The sequence below is a fragment of the Mchenga conophoros genome, linkage group LG6 (genome assembly GCF_057382185.1).
Source record: "Mchenga conophoros isolate Kocher_MC1m ecotype Shallow Benthic linkage group LG6, M_conophoros_male_GT1.1, whole genome shotgun sequence".
Classification (NCBI taxonomy): Eukaryota; Metazoa; Chordata; class Actinopteri; order Cichliformes; family Cichlidae; genus Mchenga; species Mchenga conophoros.
Genome location: NC_140531.1, coordinates 37445397 through 37463616, shown reverse-complemented (window position 1 = coordinate 37463616; position 18220 = coordinate 37445397).

The following is an 18220-nucleotide window of genomic DNA, read 5'->3' as shown; positions in this document are numbered from 1 at the left end:
ACAAACATACCCAACATTTCAACAATATATTTTACCATACTTGCCATACAGAACCAATTTTAATCAGGCCACAACACTGCAGTGAGTTAGTTTAACAGTTTTAACAGTTAAACTCACCTTGGTTATCAGGGAAATTAAATAAATAAAATGAATAAGACGTTTTTTAAAATAATATTTTTGCTTGTTCATGCTTCTTAAATGTCATTATTATCTAAATTAAATGATCCTAAATTGAATCATGTTTTGTTATCCAAAAAAAAAAAAAAAAAGAACAACAACTAATTTGCGGATGTAAAGAATGGGAGAAGGTTTTTGTTTTGTTTTGTTTTGGATTTTTGGCAGACATTGAGATTGTGACTCCCTTTAGTACTGCTATAAGCTTTCTTTTTTGCCTTACCACCAGATATTTTTTTAATGTTGTTTTTCCTCTTTGACATTTTATATTTATCAATCTTTCCCATTTTTCTTTTATTCATTTATTTATTTTTTGTTTGTTTCAAGCTCCATCTGCCTCATAGCTGGGCAGCAAGTAAAATGATGTCTTTTTTTAAAAAAAAAAAATGTTGTGTGTGATCTCAGTCTCATCAAACTTCATTTTAATAAACATTTGAAAGTTGTATTTTTCAAATGTCTTTATTTTTATTGACAATAGCACTGCTAATCTGGGTCTTAAACACATGTTTACAACTTTGGTTTCTGGGTACACACAGAATTTCACAATATTTGGCTTATAATTCAAATAATTTAGTTGGGTTGGTAATGCAACTTTTATTTAAATTTTTTTTTTTACACATCTTATTTAACCAGAGAACTACTTAAAGCCATCAATTAACAATATCCTTTTGAAGCCTAAGCAAAATACATAGTTTTTTTTTAACACATTGGCTACCAGAAAGTATATTTAAGGGGAGACATTTTTAAGACCTCATAGTACCATATAACCCTATTAGTGCACTGCACTCTCAGACCGCAGGGTTACTTGGGGTTCCAAGGATATATTTGAAAGTAAAATGGGAGGCAGGCTATTCCTAAACCAGCTCCCAGTTTGGATTTGGGAGACAGACACCCTCTCTACTTTTAAGATTAGACTTAAAACTTTTATTTTTGATAAAGCATATAGTTCGGACTGAATCAGGTGACTCTGAATTCCCCCTTAGTTATGCTGCATTAGTGGGGCTAGACTACTGGCGGCTTCCCATGATGCAATGAGTGTTTCGTCGTCACTGTCCCTTTTCACTCACTATGTGCTCACACGCCACTCTGCATTTAATCATTAGTTATTATTAATCTTTGGCTATCTTCCACAGTGTGTTTTTTGAACTGTCTTCCTCCCCTCACCCTTAACCTGTCACGGCAGATGGCTGCCCCTCCTTGAGTTCTGCTGGAAGTTTCTTCCTGTTAAAAGAAAGTTTTTCTTTCCTGCTGTCAGTCTGTGAAGGTTCTCAGCCATCCAGGTCATCGTAGTCAAAGGAGCTTCACCCCTCTTCACCTCTCATCCGAGAAGCTTCTTCAGTTCTGGAGATGAAATGTCTTCAAGCAAATTAAAGAAGTCCAGACGCTTTTCTTTGCAAGCTCCTGCTGTCACTAAGTCCTTACTCACAGGGGGTGATCTGATTATTGGCATTTTTGCTATATTATTATAGGTTATTTACCTAACAATATAAAGCCTCTTGAGATGACTGTTGCGATTTGGTGTTATATATATCACAAAAAAGAATTGAAATTTTAATTGAAAATTCATTTTAATTATGCTTTTAGTCAAAGACATAAGTCATAATTAAGTATTATTTGTGCAATACCCCATTGGTACAGACAGGTTTGTCTGTGTGTCACCATTTAAATGGAGTCTTAGAATGCATATTTTGTACACAATATATGTATATATATATTCTTCTGTTTGTCTACCACCACTATGTCCGGTTGGTTAGCCACCACCATTTTGTCCGTCTGTATCTGGAAGTCCCACAAGATCTCAGCTCGGTCATTCTCCACCACCCTTGGGGGCATCTCCCATTTTGACCTCGGGACTTCCAGGTTATACTCGGCACAGATGTTTCTGTACACTATGCCGGCCACTTGGTTATGGCGTTCCATGTATGCCCTGCCTGCTAGCATCTTGCACCCTGCTGTTATGTGCTGGATTGTCTCAGGGGCATCTTTACACAGCCTGCACCTGGGGTCTTGCCTGGTGCGTTGTCTCATCCTGGACTGTGGTGCTGACACTCACCAGTCCCCGGCCCCCTTCCTTCCGCTTAGCGTACAGCTTCAGGGTGCTGGACTTGGGGTGAAACCCTCCATGCATGGTAAGGAGCTTTCTTGTCTTGATGTCAGTGACTTTTATCTCCTCCTTTGGCCAACTTATTATACCAGCAGGGTGCCTGATCACGGGCGTAGGCGTAGGTGTTGATAGCCCGGATCTTGTTCTTACTGTTCAGCTGACTCCTCAGGACTTGCCTGACCCTCTGCAGGTACTTGGTGGTTGCAGCTTTCCTAGCAGCCTCTTCATAGTTCCCATTCACTTGCAGGTTACCTAGGTACCTGTAACTGTCCTCTATGTCTGCAATGTTGCCTTCTGTTTGTTCGATCCCCTCACACACACATATATATATATATATATATATATATATATATATATATATATATATATATATATATATATATATATAGAGAGAGAGAGAGAGAGAGAGAGAGAGAGAGGGAGAGAGAGATCATTACCATATATTGCTGTGGTTGTGCTTTATCTTATCTGAGTTTAATCTTTATATAGTTCGTCATTATATTTGCTAGGGTACTATAATAGGCTCTTATAATGGGGTTTATTATATTTTTTCTCACATGGTACTCACATGGCCCATGATCTACATGCCTATATGGATGCTCAAGTGATAAAATTGAAATATGTCACACTTTTCAACCCTGCGTTTTTAATAGTATTTGGGCTACCATAAGCTCTATGGTACAAAGAATAAAATATACCAGGCACCAAAAACACCAGCAGAAATAGACTGAATTTGTTTTTGTTAGGTGTTTTCATGGAATCTGCTGGCAATAAAAATATTATGAAATATTCCAAACCTTAACCTTTAATGTGCTTTGCTGCATCTAATCCTCTCTCTACATTGTTTTTGTCCTTTCTATCTCTTATTTAAAGCTCATAACATCATGCCGCATTGCATAAATAGCCTTTTAAAAACCAGTCCAACAAGCATGTCAATTATTAAATATGTCCTCCACGCTCAGAGAATTATCACTCAATATCAGACACTCATTTATCTCACGTACATGTGTCGATGACTGGAATTTATCTGACACCATTCTTCATAATACATTACAGCAAGTCTAAAAGTAAAGAACAGAAAGATCAAAGCAGCAAAAGACATACTAAATATAAAAGAGAGATGCTGACCCAGTAACTGACCATGCTGCTGATATACAGAAAGTATATCAGCAGCATTCATTGTGGTCAAGTGGAGATATTCTATATGCCCCATCTAGGCATTTTCTAGTCTGTTTTACTACTCCCTTATGACATATCGCTTTCTCTTTTGTCTTATTTTCTTAAATAACATATTACTCTCTATCTCAGAGGAACAACAGCATCAGGATTTAGATGACAACATTGCAGCTGAAAGGAAATAATTAAAATTTAAAAGACAGAATCAAAGCTGAGGAGAGGAGCAAAAAGGAAGTAAGCCGTGTAGCTGATTGCTACGTAATGAAAAAATAATCACTAACAAATTACTTTTTATCTTAGCAACTACATCAATTCTTTTCATATTACTGCATATAAATGCGCTTTTACTTTGTGTCCTAGATGTCCTTGAGCATGTTTATGCCCATTATGTGCATGCTTGCACTCAGAGGTTCATCAGACATAGATCATTTGGGTTCAGTCTTTCCCCATTACCCCACAGAGTGGCGAGCTGTGAAAGCAAGCCATACAGACAGAGGTCAGGATGTAATTCAGCAAGATTATCACGCTGGTCACCAGATAATTACATTATTATACGAGAGCAGACAGGTAATGCAGTCAAAATGACCAGGCAGCACTTTTATTGGGAAAGCGGGTGTGCTGGTGGTGGGGGTTGAGAGAGAGATCTTTGAAAATCTCTGTAATTTTATTTAATAGCATGCGCTTATTAGGAAATTACACTGCTACTTTGCTGTAGTCATGGGCTGCGGGGGATGGAACCTTTAGGGAAAAAAAATCCATGGGTTTGAATGTTTCTGTTGAATTTCATCGTTAGTCATATTTCATTTTGGGCAACAAGCTAATTTTGTTGATATTCACATTAATTATCTGGTTGTAGCCATTATGAAACGCCTTACCACCAAGAGGAATAAAGTGGAAATGCAGGGCAAAAAGAAGACTTGTGTAGCACTTTACTTCCACGTGGAGTTGGATGTCCTCTGTTTTGATGGAAGCTACTTAGTTCAGAAATAATTTGTTCTGGAAGGATGTATATCCTCCGGTAATTATGAGACATACCGAGTGTTGTGGTGTCCTTCTGATGTATCATGCAGTCAACTCAGACAAACACACATTCACAGAAACATACATACAGTAGGTGCTTTCAGCCATAATAAACGAGTGAGGGTCTTGCCCCTCTTTATGAGAAGAATCTGGCCTCAGGATTAAATGTGTCTGCTCCAATCAGATGGTACCATTTTGAGAATAATTACAAGAGCCACAATAGTCTTAATTGTAGCCCCGAGACCCAGCAATCTTAATGACTTTGGTATGTACTAAAAGTGTCTGGATGTTTGTTTCCATGCAGGCTGTCATGTAAATGTATTTGCAAAACTTGGTCTCAATGCATCGAAATGACACGAGTGACATTCCGAGGACGTATGGGATATTGTGTGTATTTGAGTTTGACAACATTCCTCTTTGTATGTTTGTGGATTGAATTTACAATCTGTCCATCACAGAATTTATTTATTTATTTATTTATTTATTTATTTTTTTTTTTTGGGGGGGGGGGGGGGGGGGGGGTTGAGTTCTAGAGATTCCACTACATGCGCAGACAGACACACACAACTGTAAAGAGTTTAGAAAAATACTTCCTTCTTATGCATGGAACCCACCAATGAAACCACCATGTAACCATTCTGTAAAACGTAGCAGGAAAACAAATAATTTTAGTAAAATTGAACTATTTAGATTTAGCTGAAGTACTTATGTTTAGCGACTTTAACACTTATCATCCTTAAGTTTGTCAAACACCTTTGTTCACAAATACCAATTACTCATCCAGAAGGCACAGATCAATATTTACATTCCTTTTCGAATCACATTTCTGGATATCCATGACTAAAGGCATGGCACTCTTTTTTAAGCTCAAGCAGCTGCTAAGGTTAGCTTAAGGGCTAGTTAAAAAGTTCCTCTGTTTATAAAACTAGTGCCCAACTTCTAAATCACTGTGTTTGTTGAGTATAGTGGTATTAATTGCAGGTTTAGTACTTATCATAATAATTTTGATTTCATACTGTTTTAGGTATACTGAAAATAAAAGCTTCTTGTGGTGGGTGTGTTCATTTCAGGCTCACTGAGTCCAAGTCCAGATCCCTTTTGAATATGGTCTGTACTTTCTCTCATGACCACAAGTCTATATGAGAACCTGAGTCTGACAGTTCAGACTAACAGGGAGCGGCATACCAGAATAATCTAGATTCATTACATGGTCACATATCAGATCAATAATGTCTGTATGCATGGTGTATCTTACATGTGTTCTAGTAAAAATGATACCCATGGGGTTTTCATATTGTCAGTAACAGTAAAACAAAGCGCAGACAAAGCCAGTGATCAGTCTCAAATTAATGTTATTAGCAGCATTTTGTTTCTTTCTTTTTTTCACCCATGTATCTTTCCATATCCCATTCTTCTAGATACGGGTGATGAAACAAGGCAAATGTAATTTCAGGCAGCTGTATCCAGCTGCTCAGCACACCACCTCAAGACCACCCGAGGGATGAAATTCTTTCAGTGTTCTTTGGCTGTTTCCCCTGGGTCTCCTTCCTGTTGGCCTTAACCTCCTTTATGGAGACGCTTGAGCAGCATCCTTGCCAGGTTCAACAGGCTCAGTGTTGAGGAGCAGCTCAACTCACAGGTCCTCTTGGAATTCTAAGTGTCTTGCTTTCTTACACAGATTGTGCCAGCAGCCTGCAGAGAAGAATCACTCAGTCTCGGATCTTTGTTCTTACTCTTTCAGTCACTGGTGACTGTAAGTGAGGTTTTACAGGGAGACCTAACACTGAGCAGATATATACTGAGAGATCTGTCTTGTGAATCAGCTCTTTATTTACCACCACCAGCCAAAGGACTTACTGCAGACTTTGCACCTTACCATCTTCTGATCTTCTGATCCCTTAAAACTCATGTCATGGTCTAAAACATGCTACTTGAATGTACCGGATTCTGCTCTTTTATGGAACAATGCTTATGATGCTTTTATACCAGGAAATAACAAATAAGTATCAACAATAAATTAAACAAAAAAAAAAAAACAATGTATGCAAAGAAAATGTATTACTAAGTCTAGACTAAATGTTTTATTGATTTATAAATACAGAAAAAAAATCCAAATAGCTGTTCAATCAATACTGAAAACAATTAGTGTTAAAGGCTAAAAAGTATGGTCATGCATAACACATCCAAGTAATCTTAGTGCATAAGGATGGGGCTAGATGATGGACTCTGATCAACGATTTAAGGTTCATCTTAGTGGAAAGTCAGTTACAATGACAGCAACTTAGTCCTAGGTCATAATGCAAGTGCTGTTTGATTTTTGTGAAACATACCAATTTCCACCCACTTTTTTGTCGTCTTGTAAAACAAATTTTACAACTGTTGCCCTGCCCCCAAGTTATGATGGGCTGTGTTAAACACAACATGATTCTAGTATTCAGAGGCAGAGTTGTTTCAAGAGAGATCTTATCCACCCTGTGGTGCTTTTTTTGTGTGGCTAAAAAGGCAAATTGCAGGGTTAAGAAGGGCTCTATTAATGACTGCACTTTCAGAGAAGAGAGAGAGCAAGAGACACAGTGAAACGAAGAGTAAGGCGAGGCAGCTATTTGCAAGTCTAATAGCATTCTGGCTGTAATGAACAGTGTTTCTGGTCATCCTTGGAGCAATGTGGGTATAATAGCCTATAACATATTAGAAATGGGAAATGGAAAGAAATTGAGGTGATCAGGTCAGTAAAAGGTGCTAATAATAAATACTGAATAGGACAGGATCAATAAACAACTCTGTACTAGTTACATTGGAGACGTGGTGCTTTTGTGCATGTGTCTCTGTGCTTGTGCATTAGGTGTGAGTGTGTTTATCTGAAAGGATGCATACCCAGAACAACACACCAATGATTTTAAATTGCTCACTGCACTTAATTTTTACCAAACAAAATTAAAAATTGATTTTTGAATGCTGACTGTATGCAATAATAGGGTGTGTGTGTTTCCAGAAGATATACGACTATTAAAGTTTTTAGAAGAAAGGAGCTCGATAGGGTCAAACCTATTTTTTAATTCACACAATTTGCATGTTGTTTTTCCATTAAGAGCCTTTATATGTGTGTATTCATGTCTATGGTAGTACGCATGTCCCTTTCAATAGGTCAACACGTATCCCATTTGTATTTGAATATCTGAAAGCAATGCGCTGCATTCTTAATAACTACTTCTTTAACCCACCAGAAGATGGCAGTCAAGCCTTTCCACACAGAGATAGCCGTGTTGCTCCTTTTTCACACAGATGCGTGGCATCAACATCCAAGGAAGGTGTGTCCCTGAGTTTATAGGTTTTTAACTATATTTTTTTGAATATTTCATATATTTTTTTTGTCGTCTCTTCTCTACTTTTCTCTCTGAAGTGTCAGCAGTTGCTTTTTTAATCTGATGAAACTTTAACAAGGTATGAATATAATAATCATAATGAATATTAACATGGCAGATAGATCCCTTGCTTTACTTAGGGTGCAAAAAATAATTGTCATTATTGCCTGAAACAGCAGAAAGTGTGCGAACAAACATCCATATATTAATTCTCTCACTCGCTCATTGCGCTCTCTGTTTTGTCTATCACAGGTTCACAAAGAAAGTGGAAAACAAGACATCGGGGTTGTATGAAATGTAATTCTGGAGGTAGACAAACAGCACGTGTTTAATGCTGTCACCATAGCAACAGCTCACAGCAGGGAAGAGCAATCACGCACACAAAAAAGACTCCCACTCTCTCTCTCACACACACGCACGCACACACCTAGGAATACACACAAACAAATATTTCAGAGATTGTCGTGTTGCAAAAATACAGCTGATACGGAACCTCTACCTCAACACTGTATTCAGTCAATTTTATTTAAATGGGATTTATAATTAGTTGTGATGTAGTTAAAATGTTTTAAATTGTGTATGTGTGTGTGTGTGTGTGTGTGTGTGTGTGTGTGTGTGTGTGTGTGTGTGTGTGTGTGTGTGTGAGAGAAAGAGAGACATGGTAGTTTATGTGGCGTTTTTTGCTTTTTCACTTTCTTTATCCGTCGCAACTGATTCTCATCTTTGCGAATTTCTGGTAACATTCCCAGCTTCATTTGAGAACTAAAACAATCAGCGGGGATGGAGATTAAGGTGTTCATCACACAAAACCACCTGAAATAGCATAAAGAACTGCTAAAGCTGAAATGTTTCTATAAGCATCCGAGTGATATAAGCATCTGCATGATTCTGTTTGTATTTTGTAATGTTTGCCCTACATGCCACTTCAGTTTTAGCTGCTTTGCTCAAGTAAAGTTAGGGAACTGAATGAAAATAGGTTAAATTCTGTGGCCTTATTCTAATCCTAAGCCTTGCTTTGAGGATAATTGCATGGATTGGTCTTCAACAGAAGCCACATAATTTCCTTTCCTTTTAATTTTTTCTTTATTTTTTTAGATTTTCTTTGAGAAACATGGCCAGTGGACTGGATATGAACCCCCTAAGAGCCAGAATCTTGTCACTTAAAGCCTTTTCCTGTCTTTTAAAATGATTAGAAACGCTGATGTGAGCCATGATCACATAGCCTTCTCCTCCAAAGCTGCTTTATAAATAGAACCTGTGTAGAGCTGTAAAAGCCAAAGAAGTGGTATTGAACAGTTAATCCCATAAAACCAACAGATTACTGAATATTCTTTGCCAGTCACAGCAGTAGGCCATTATCCCAAAGTGCCTTCTTTGTCTCTACTTGTTTCAATAATACTTTTCTCTTTAATCTACTCTCACTCCTTGTCATTCTGCCTTCTTCTCAGTGGTTTACTTTAACACACACATAACCTCTTAATATAGTCATTACCACCGTTTTTGTCTTTGAATCTTCACTGGCTTAAGTTTCTTCACTTCATTGTTCCTTCTTTTTTTCTTCCTCAACAAGTGAATTCCACAACTGAAATCGTCACAAGTCCACATTGTAAAGCAATCAATTTCTCCCTTACCGCCAATAAACTGCCAACTGCCATTAAGCAGCACTTTGAAAAAATAGTAAATTTTCAGTCAACAGCATTGGAAGAAACTGCGAGGAGAAACATGGCTCCCGGTAGGCAACATCCTCATTAGCCAGAGAAGAGAAATGGACAAAGGGAAAAAGACAGCAAAGAGACGCGGGGCTTGGTGGGGAGGTTACAGATGACAGATGGATCAACTCTTTGCCATTGAGTTAACTGGTTTTTAGAAAGAATAAAGAATGAGTATTTGTCACTTTAATCCTCTTGGAGTGCAACAGCTCTTCGGACACTGCATGTTCAACACATTATATTAGGTACATAGCATGCACACAGACACACATTTTCCTCCATCAGAGCTTATAATGACAAACACAGTTAAATATCAAAGAACAGATGATGGAAAGTTTACCATTAAGACAGCACAGAATTCAAAATTCAGGGACACAACTTAATAAGTGGCCTGCTGTTAGGAAAACAAATTCTACACCCAACAATGTGTGTGCACGTGTTGGTGGAGGTATATTAGTATCCAAAATAAACAGAGGATGAAGTATTTAATTATCAAATGCCTCTCCTCAGTCTGCTCATTGTTATGTGAGCTAAAATCACACTTGACAAACTCTGTTGTTCAGTCTCACCCCATCTTCTATTTCCTGAAATTACAGTGAGCTGCTGGGAATGACAGAGTGAGAAAAGAGGACAGAAGAGTGGATGGACAGTGAGAGGAAGGGATATACCTGCATTAAATCGTATTTTTCTCTGCTGATGGCGGAGGCTCATATGTATTTGGTTATCTGCTGTTTCTGCCTCCTGGCGGAGGACTGAGGCACACACAGCCACAGCTGCACATAGACATATATTCGCAGACACAAAAACACACACTGGACAGGACCGGGCGGTAGCCACTGGTGCCTGGCGCTATCGATTAGAAGAGTAACACAGTTATTTCTGCAGGTCTGTCTCCAACAGCTGTCCCCTTATGGCTGTGGGTGAAATGAGGAGGGGGAGAAGAGAAAAAGGAGAAGACAGGAAAGAAAAATGCTACAAAAGCAACAGCAGAGGGATCTTTCAGGAGAATGGACGGGAAAATGAAGTGAAAGGGATGTGGGGAACAAATGTACAGATGGCAAAGGGAAGGGGAAGTTTGGAAGGGATGAGCGTAAAGGGAGAAATATTGAAATGGAAACGAAAAGAGCAGAGAAGAGAAGGGCAAGGAGACGAAAGAGGTGGAGCAAAGAGCTGAAACATCATTAGCCAATAAAGAGAAATAAAGTGAAACAGAAATGCAACAGAGAGCTAGATTGTGGGAAACAGTCAGGATGAAGAAAAGGATTAAGGGGAGCAAAAGGAAACAAAGGGGAAGAAAAGAAACCACAAAATATTTTTTTCTTCCTTCTACACATGTCCACTTCTATGGATTGGATGTGACGCTGTATGAGGCACTTCTGATCTTTGCTGGTGAGGAGATTAAACACTAACTCACCCGGTGTGTGTGACCACTGATTGCACCCATGTGAGTTATGGATTTCTGCTTGAGTAGAGTGCTCCTTCACTTGCGTGCTGTGTATGTGTATGGGTAAGTGCATACATATCTGGCCATTGGTGTGTGCACATGAGAGTGTGCGCACAATCCAGAGGTAATAGTTAACCACCAGAACAGAGTGCTACTGACAGAAATACATTGATGTGGGACAGAATTTACAACTGCCCTCCCCCAATGCCTCCCATTTTTCTTAACCTTCTTCAACCAAGCCACACTGATGGGTCATGGTCTGCCAATTACCCTTCACTGACCAGCACACACACACACACACAAACACACACACACACACACACAAACAGAAGCATGTAGCACGTCGGCTTGTGTGTGTCTGAGTGTAGTGTAGTGGACAGCGGCCTGGCATGCTAGATTCATGGGGAATATGTCAGCCATCAGCCTGGGCATTTCAAACAATGCCTCACAATGTGCTTGACAGCCCTGAAAAACAGCCTGGTGCTTGGAAACTGCCAGCCCATCATCTCAACTCCCTCATCTGGGCTCTCTCTAGCTCACCATTGCTCGTTCTATCACTCTCTCTCTCTCTTTCACTGGTTGTGTGCACATCTCTGCAACTCTCTCTCTCTATATATCTCATTTTCTCTCTTAACTCACCCTCCAAACACTCATTTTCTGTCACATACGCTACCTCACATTGCCATTGCTATATTCCCATTCTACCAGTTCCCTATCCTCACACAGTCCTAAAAGTTAATGTTTTTTTCCTGTTTTCACAAAAGCCTTCATAGAGGGCAGTACCTCTTTGCTTTTTTCCATGGCGTTTTTACTCTTCCTTTCCTCCTCTGCAGTTCCATACTATAAAACAGCAGCAGATGCCCCTTATTAGGAGCTGAGCAGCAAGCAGATCACCACATAGTTAAGTACATAACAAACACACATACACATACTAGGTAGTTCTGTACATGATGGTATTATCTCGCCCGGCGGTGATATATCATGGTGAGACACCGGCCCATAAAGCTGCAGGGACATACAGTCCCCTTCTCTCCTTTCTCCTCCCCACTTCCCTCCAGTCACATGCAGTAACAGCCAGCCCTGATTCACAGCATTCAATTTACACAGGCTCGTAACAGGAGGTGATGGGCTCTTGGAGGTTGGAAGAGGGCTAACGGTTGCAAGAGTGTGTGAGAAAAAAAAATGACAGAAGGGAAGTGAAAAAGTACATTTTCATGTGAGAAGGGATTAGCAATAAGCTTTGCACTGTAGACTGTTGCCTAACACCACTGTGATTAATGAGAGTGATGCCATTATAGATTAGAATGATGAAAAATTTAGAGATGTGTTTTAGGTTAAGCAAACCTCCAAACAGACATTTATGTAACTCTGTTGTAAACACAACCTTGGCGTCCTCTCACTCCAGTTCCACATGCTTAGAATTGTGTGCATGAGTGCTGCTCCTTTTGTATCTTGTGTGAGTGTGCATGTTTAGAAGTTTGCACACAAGTGTCAATGCCTGCACCGAAAACAATCCAAAGAACTTGCTGACCCCAATCCCTTCCCCCTTATGAATATGTATCATTCCAAAAACTGATCCATATCTGCATGCTATAACTCTAAACTCTGCAGTCCCAGTTCCCCCCCCACCTCATCCCTTTCCACACCATGCACCATGCTATGCATATATAAACTTATAAATCTGTTCTGGTTCAACAGTGCATCTACATCTGAAATTTATTTGGAAACATATTTTCATACTTGCTTCGGCTGGAAAAACCTTATTCAGTTGTTTTATTTCTTTGCCTCTTTCTAGAGAATTATGAAGTAATTGCTCTTGAGAGAAAATAATAATAATTTTAAACCAAACACAGTTTTACAGCTTTCTGAACTGAATAGGCATGTGGTAATGTTTATTCCTCGCTGAATTCAAGGTTAAATGTGGCCAGCTGGTACTTTCCTTGGTAAAAAAGAAAGATGAATTACAAAAATATGTAAATAGAATTCAATCATTTATTCATTCATTCATATCTGTACTGATTTTAGTTGAATGGGCATGTGCAAACATGCAAAATGTGTAAAAAGGTAGCACATAACACAGGCTTTTTTATTATTACTCCATCACAGTCTGTGCATTATGTGATATTGCTCCCCTGCGTATGGGCATTACAGTGATGAGAATGGTGTGAGCTAGTAAACAAAAAGCATAGCATCTAAAACAAAAGCCCACTGGAATGTAGAAACATCTACTCATGATCCATGGAATTATGAATGATGTGAGCTGTGTTTGTTCTCCACTGAGCCCTGACATTTAACTGAAATTTATTGACCTGGATGTATCCAATCAAACGCGACTGCAGGGGAAACGTGATGAAATTATATGCTTACTATCAACGTGACAAATAGATATACAGTGCAAGCAGTCCAGAGAGATATGCCAGTCACCTCTGGGAATTTGCAGCATGTATGAGTATCCCACATTTTTTATGTTATTTGGATAACTGATTGAATGTATAAATGACAAGAGCTTTGCACACATATCACTCACAGGGACACGGCCCTCTGAGCAAGGCCTGATCTTTTGACATATCAGCGTATGAGAATGATGGATACACATGTGGTCACGATAGTTGACATTCATGCTCAGCTGATAATTCATGAGCTTCATTGTGCATGGATCTTCCTATTTTCTCTGAGACTGACAGAGGAGTGGCACACCAGGGTGCACTGAGGAGATATTTGGCATTCGGACTTTAGCATGTATCTGTGTTTCACATGGTCAGTGACACCCCCAGCAGGTGATTTATATTCACAGTGTACATTTGTGCTGTGCAGGTAATGGTTTCTGATGCGTGCTGGATCATTGAGATTCATTTTGTGTGGGGTGCTGTGGCTGCAGACCTGTCAATAGATGGATGAGAGAGGGAATGAGGAACGTGAGATGGAGAGAGAGAAGGACGGAGCAGTGATTCAGCTGTCGTCTCTGTCATTTCTTACTCAGAGACGGAGACCCCTGGGACCCCCCTTCAGTAGAAAATGGACAGGACGCGCACACACAGACTCAAAGATGCACACACTAGAGTGTTGGTGGAAAACCAGTGAGACAGTGGCCATATCAATGATGTGTGCCCATCAGGGGTGCCAGCCCCACTGACATATTGGCAGACCTACCCGCTAGGCTGAAAATTGTTAAAGATACTTATGTGTGAGTCACTTCACAGTTCTTGCCTTCTTACCACTCACAGTCACATTAGCAACAACGGAAGCTGGAACAGCGATAGACTAGAAAAGGTTGTGACACCAAACACATCGGAAATGTATATGTGAAGATTAACGTATGTAAATGTTAGAAATGAAAATGTGAGGAGAAAGAGGCATTCAAATCACAGACATACCTCTTAATTTCCCTCTGTATCACTGTATGTGTTCAAATTTCTGAACATCCCTCCACAATGTTTGGGATGCCTAAAAGATTTGATGCACACACACACACACACACACACACACGCACACACACACACACACACACACACACACACACACGCACACATATAAAAACTGCAGATATACAGAACATCAACTTTCTTATGAGGCCATTGTTTTAGAGCTGCTTGTCCCAGGAAAGTATCTCAGCAGCATCACTGTTTATGTTCCATTAGAAGGGATTTTACAGTGCATCATATTTCCCAACATCTCAGTGGCCTTTTTATATTAGAGGCTGCTTCAGGTTATAGATGAGTGATCACAAATGGAATAAAACTGAATGAGACAAGGTTAACAAGTGTGAATTCTGTATGTTTTACTGCTGTATTTCTGCATAAAACACTGCAGAGAATTCAACAGAGTTGCTTGTGGCAATTTAAAGTGTCTGAGGGAAGGCTGGCAATATGACCGGATACTATGAAGTACACTGGAAATTATTAAACTGACAATATCATACTCATATTTTGTAAAGGATAAGATTACAGTAAAGAGCTTGTAAGCTAGTTCATTACATATCAATTTAGAAGGCATTGCAAGTGTATAACCTACAGAATCATGACTTCACTTTGATATTATGGTCAAACTGAAGGATTGTTAAGTTCATTATTTTGTCATTGTGGCCCCTTTAAAATACTGCTTCAGTCTGATAGTTCTCAATAACATGTCTCGGGAGGTCAAACAGACTGCTACTCAAGAACACACCAGGAAACAGAAAAACGCTTCAAAATGACACAAAACATCAGAGGTGAATAAAACAAGAAGGAAACAGAAAAAAAAACACTGCAAAAAGCAGAAAAGATAAAACGAATCACCAAAGTAAGAGGACAGGTTTTTGTGATGGAACAGCTACCTTTGGCAGACTATCAGTAAGTAGCTAAAAGCAAACTATGTGTCTACAGTATTATATGAATTATGTGATCAACACATTATGTTGAATCTTTTTCTCCCTCACAATACTGATGAACCATTGGCTTTTTTTAGGTCTGATTCAGCCAAGTCTTTCGCACATTTTGGTTTCTGTCACTTCTATTAAATTAAATTAAATTAAATTTATTTATTTATATACGACCAAATCGCAACAACAGTCAACTCAAGGCGCTTAATACTGTATGGTAAAGACCTTCCAATAATACAGAGAAATACCAACAATCAGACAACCACCTATGAGCAAGCACTTTGGCGACAATGAGAAGGAAAAACTCCCTTTTAACAGGAAGAAACCTTGGGCGAAACCAGACTCAGGAAGGAGCCGCGATCTGCAGCCACCGACCAGTTGGGCGAAATGGGTCAAAGTATCACAGTTGGTTCGTCACGTTGTGTCCTCAAAAACCCTTCACTTTATTTAGTTTTTTTCTAGTTGTATTGCATTTTATTTAACATCTGCTGTGTTTTGTTTCCTATTTCTGTTGGGTTTTATTCCATTTTAGCGTGTTTGTGTGCTAGTATTTTCTTTACTTGCAGTCTCATGGTCACTGTATATTAAACCTTCCAGACAGAGCATCCAAATTTCAAGTTGTCAGCAACAGAACTCTGAAAAAATCTTAATAGTACTTCTTCATAGTGAATCATTTAGTGGCTAATAACTTGATATTTCCCACAGGAGCTTGTGGAGAGCGACCAACACGGAGTTAAACAGTAAATAAACTCCTCAGGTAAATTTCCAAATTAACAATGTTGTCTTCTAGTTATACAAATGGGTCTGCTACAAGTATGCACTGCTTTCCTAACAAGTTCAGGACGACTTTGTAAATTGTTACAGCTATTTTGACTGCTGTGAAGGCGAAAAAAGTCAAATGATGATATAGCAACTATGAAAATGTAATTCAAACAAATTGTCAAGACCAATTAATCAGCCACCCACTTGTTATGCTGTATAGATCTTTTAAAACTTTCTAAAATACAATAAACATGTTTTAAGAATTCTAGACTAACGTGTTTTGCAAAAAAACATTACCAACACAGACAACGAAAACAACTCTGGTCAACTTTATCCTTTTACAAAAAATATAAAAACATGAGGTATGTATGAACAGATTGCATGAAATTCCATCATAAAAATGAATTCAAACCAAAAACTACACTTGAGATAGAGAGTGAGTAGGCAACAAGTTAATACTTAATACCCTTTCAGCATTTTGGAATGCAGATGATTGGACAAAAACTAGATTCCTGCATGTATTCTAGGCTCTGTTTTCAGGTTTTAGAAAATCAAGCCTGTAACAGGAGGTCACAGGTAGTTTCGGGTGAGTAGTAGAATTGAGAGCAAATGTGTTCATATAGGGAAAAAAAGCCATGATTGGTACAAGACTTTTACCTGGAATACAGGATTTTGAATCCTCTGTGAAGCAAAAATGCAACACTGAATTCATTTTAGCACCAGGCAAGTATGGGCTGATGCTTTTGTGGAAAGAGAAGCTTCTACTACTGTAGTCTCTAACCCACTGCAGCTTTAAACGAAGCTAAGGCCACAGTTACACGTGGACATGCATTGGAAAAATTCTTCACTTGCATGTGTATATGGTAGATCACTTCAGTATTGAATGAAGTCTATATCACTTACAAGTAAGACTTACTATTCAGAAAACCACCCTTTTACAACACATTGGATAACCCAGAATACATGAGACTCTTTTCTTTTGAAACTCTGTACAGTATTCTTATGGAAATAACTGAAAGGCTACCTCACATTCATTCCTTATCCTCATTCAGTAACAAAATATATTTCATAGCAGTTTTCATTTTTGTCAAGGTACCACATTTGTTAAGTACTGTGACCTTTGCGGAAGCTGGTGATAGGGTGATTACAGTACAGTGATGGCAGACATACATAGTAGTCCTGTTTGTCATAGTTACATTGTGTGTAGGTACAAATCAATCAGGGCATAATAATGTGGCCTTCCTCTTGGGCAAGGTTAATGGCTGCAGTGGGTCTTGTGTACTTTGCTGAATTATTTTATATTTAAAAGATACCGAGATGACGGTGAGGCACTGTCCTTCAGGCTAGAAAAAGTACCTAGCTGTACATCACACTTTAACAACAAAATAAATTATTAAAAGTTTTGTTTGTTCTTACAATAGAAATTTATTATGGGAAGAAGATTTCTGTAAAAATAATAATAATAATAATAATGAAAGCACTGTCATGTAAGCTACATGTGGAATCTATAAAATTAACCATTTAGTTAGTGTTTATGCCTTCTCATTAAAATACATGCCAGGGTCTCTTGCTTGTCTCCTCTCCGATCCACAGCCAAACTCTGATGCTGTTTGTCCTTGTGTTAAGCGGTTACTTTATTTGTCTTAAAACAGATAAAATTACTGAGTTGGCCATTTAAACCTATCATGTCTGCCAAGACACCCTGCTGTCGATACACGGGTTCAAATGGTGAAAATAATTCTATAACTACTTTAATGCTTCATGGCTTTAAATTAAAGACCTCCATGTAAGCAGGATTAGCCACAAGGGCAGGTTTTCCGTTATAGACCTGCTGTGAGATAAAAAGATTTCACTGGCTTTTGCTAGTTGATGCTTCTGTTACCATAGTGGATTATATATTTTTGATACTAGCTGTCTTCATCTCACACAAACAGTTGAAATAACATCTAAATTCACACATGTAGAAACCTCAAGCTACCACTGGCACACAAGGAAACCTTTAGCCATTTATATAGTAAAGATTACCTATACTAATCAATAACAGCAACAAATGTCAAAATGTGTGTGTTTTTTATACTGAGGTGTTTCAATTAAGCCAACAAAGTAGTCTAC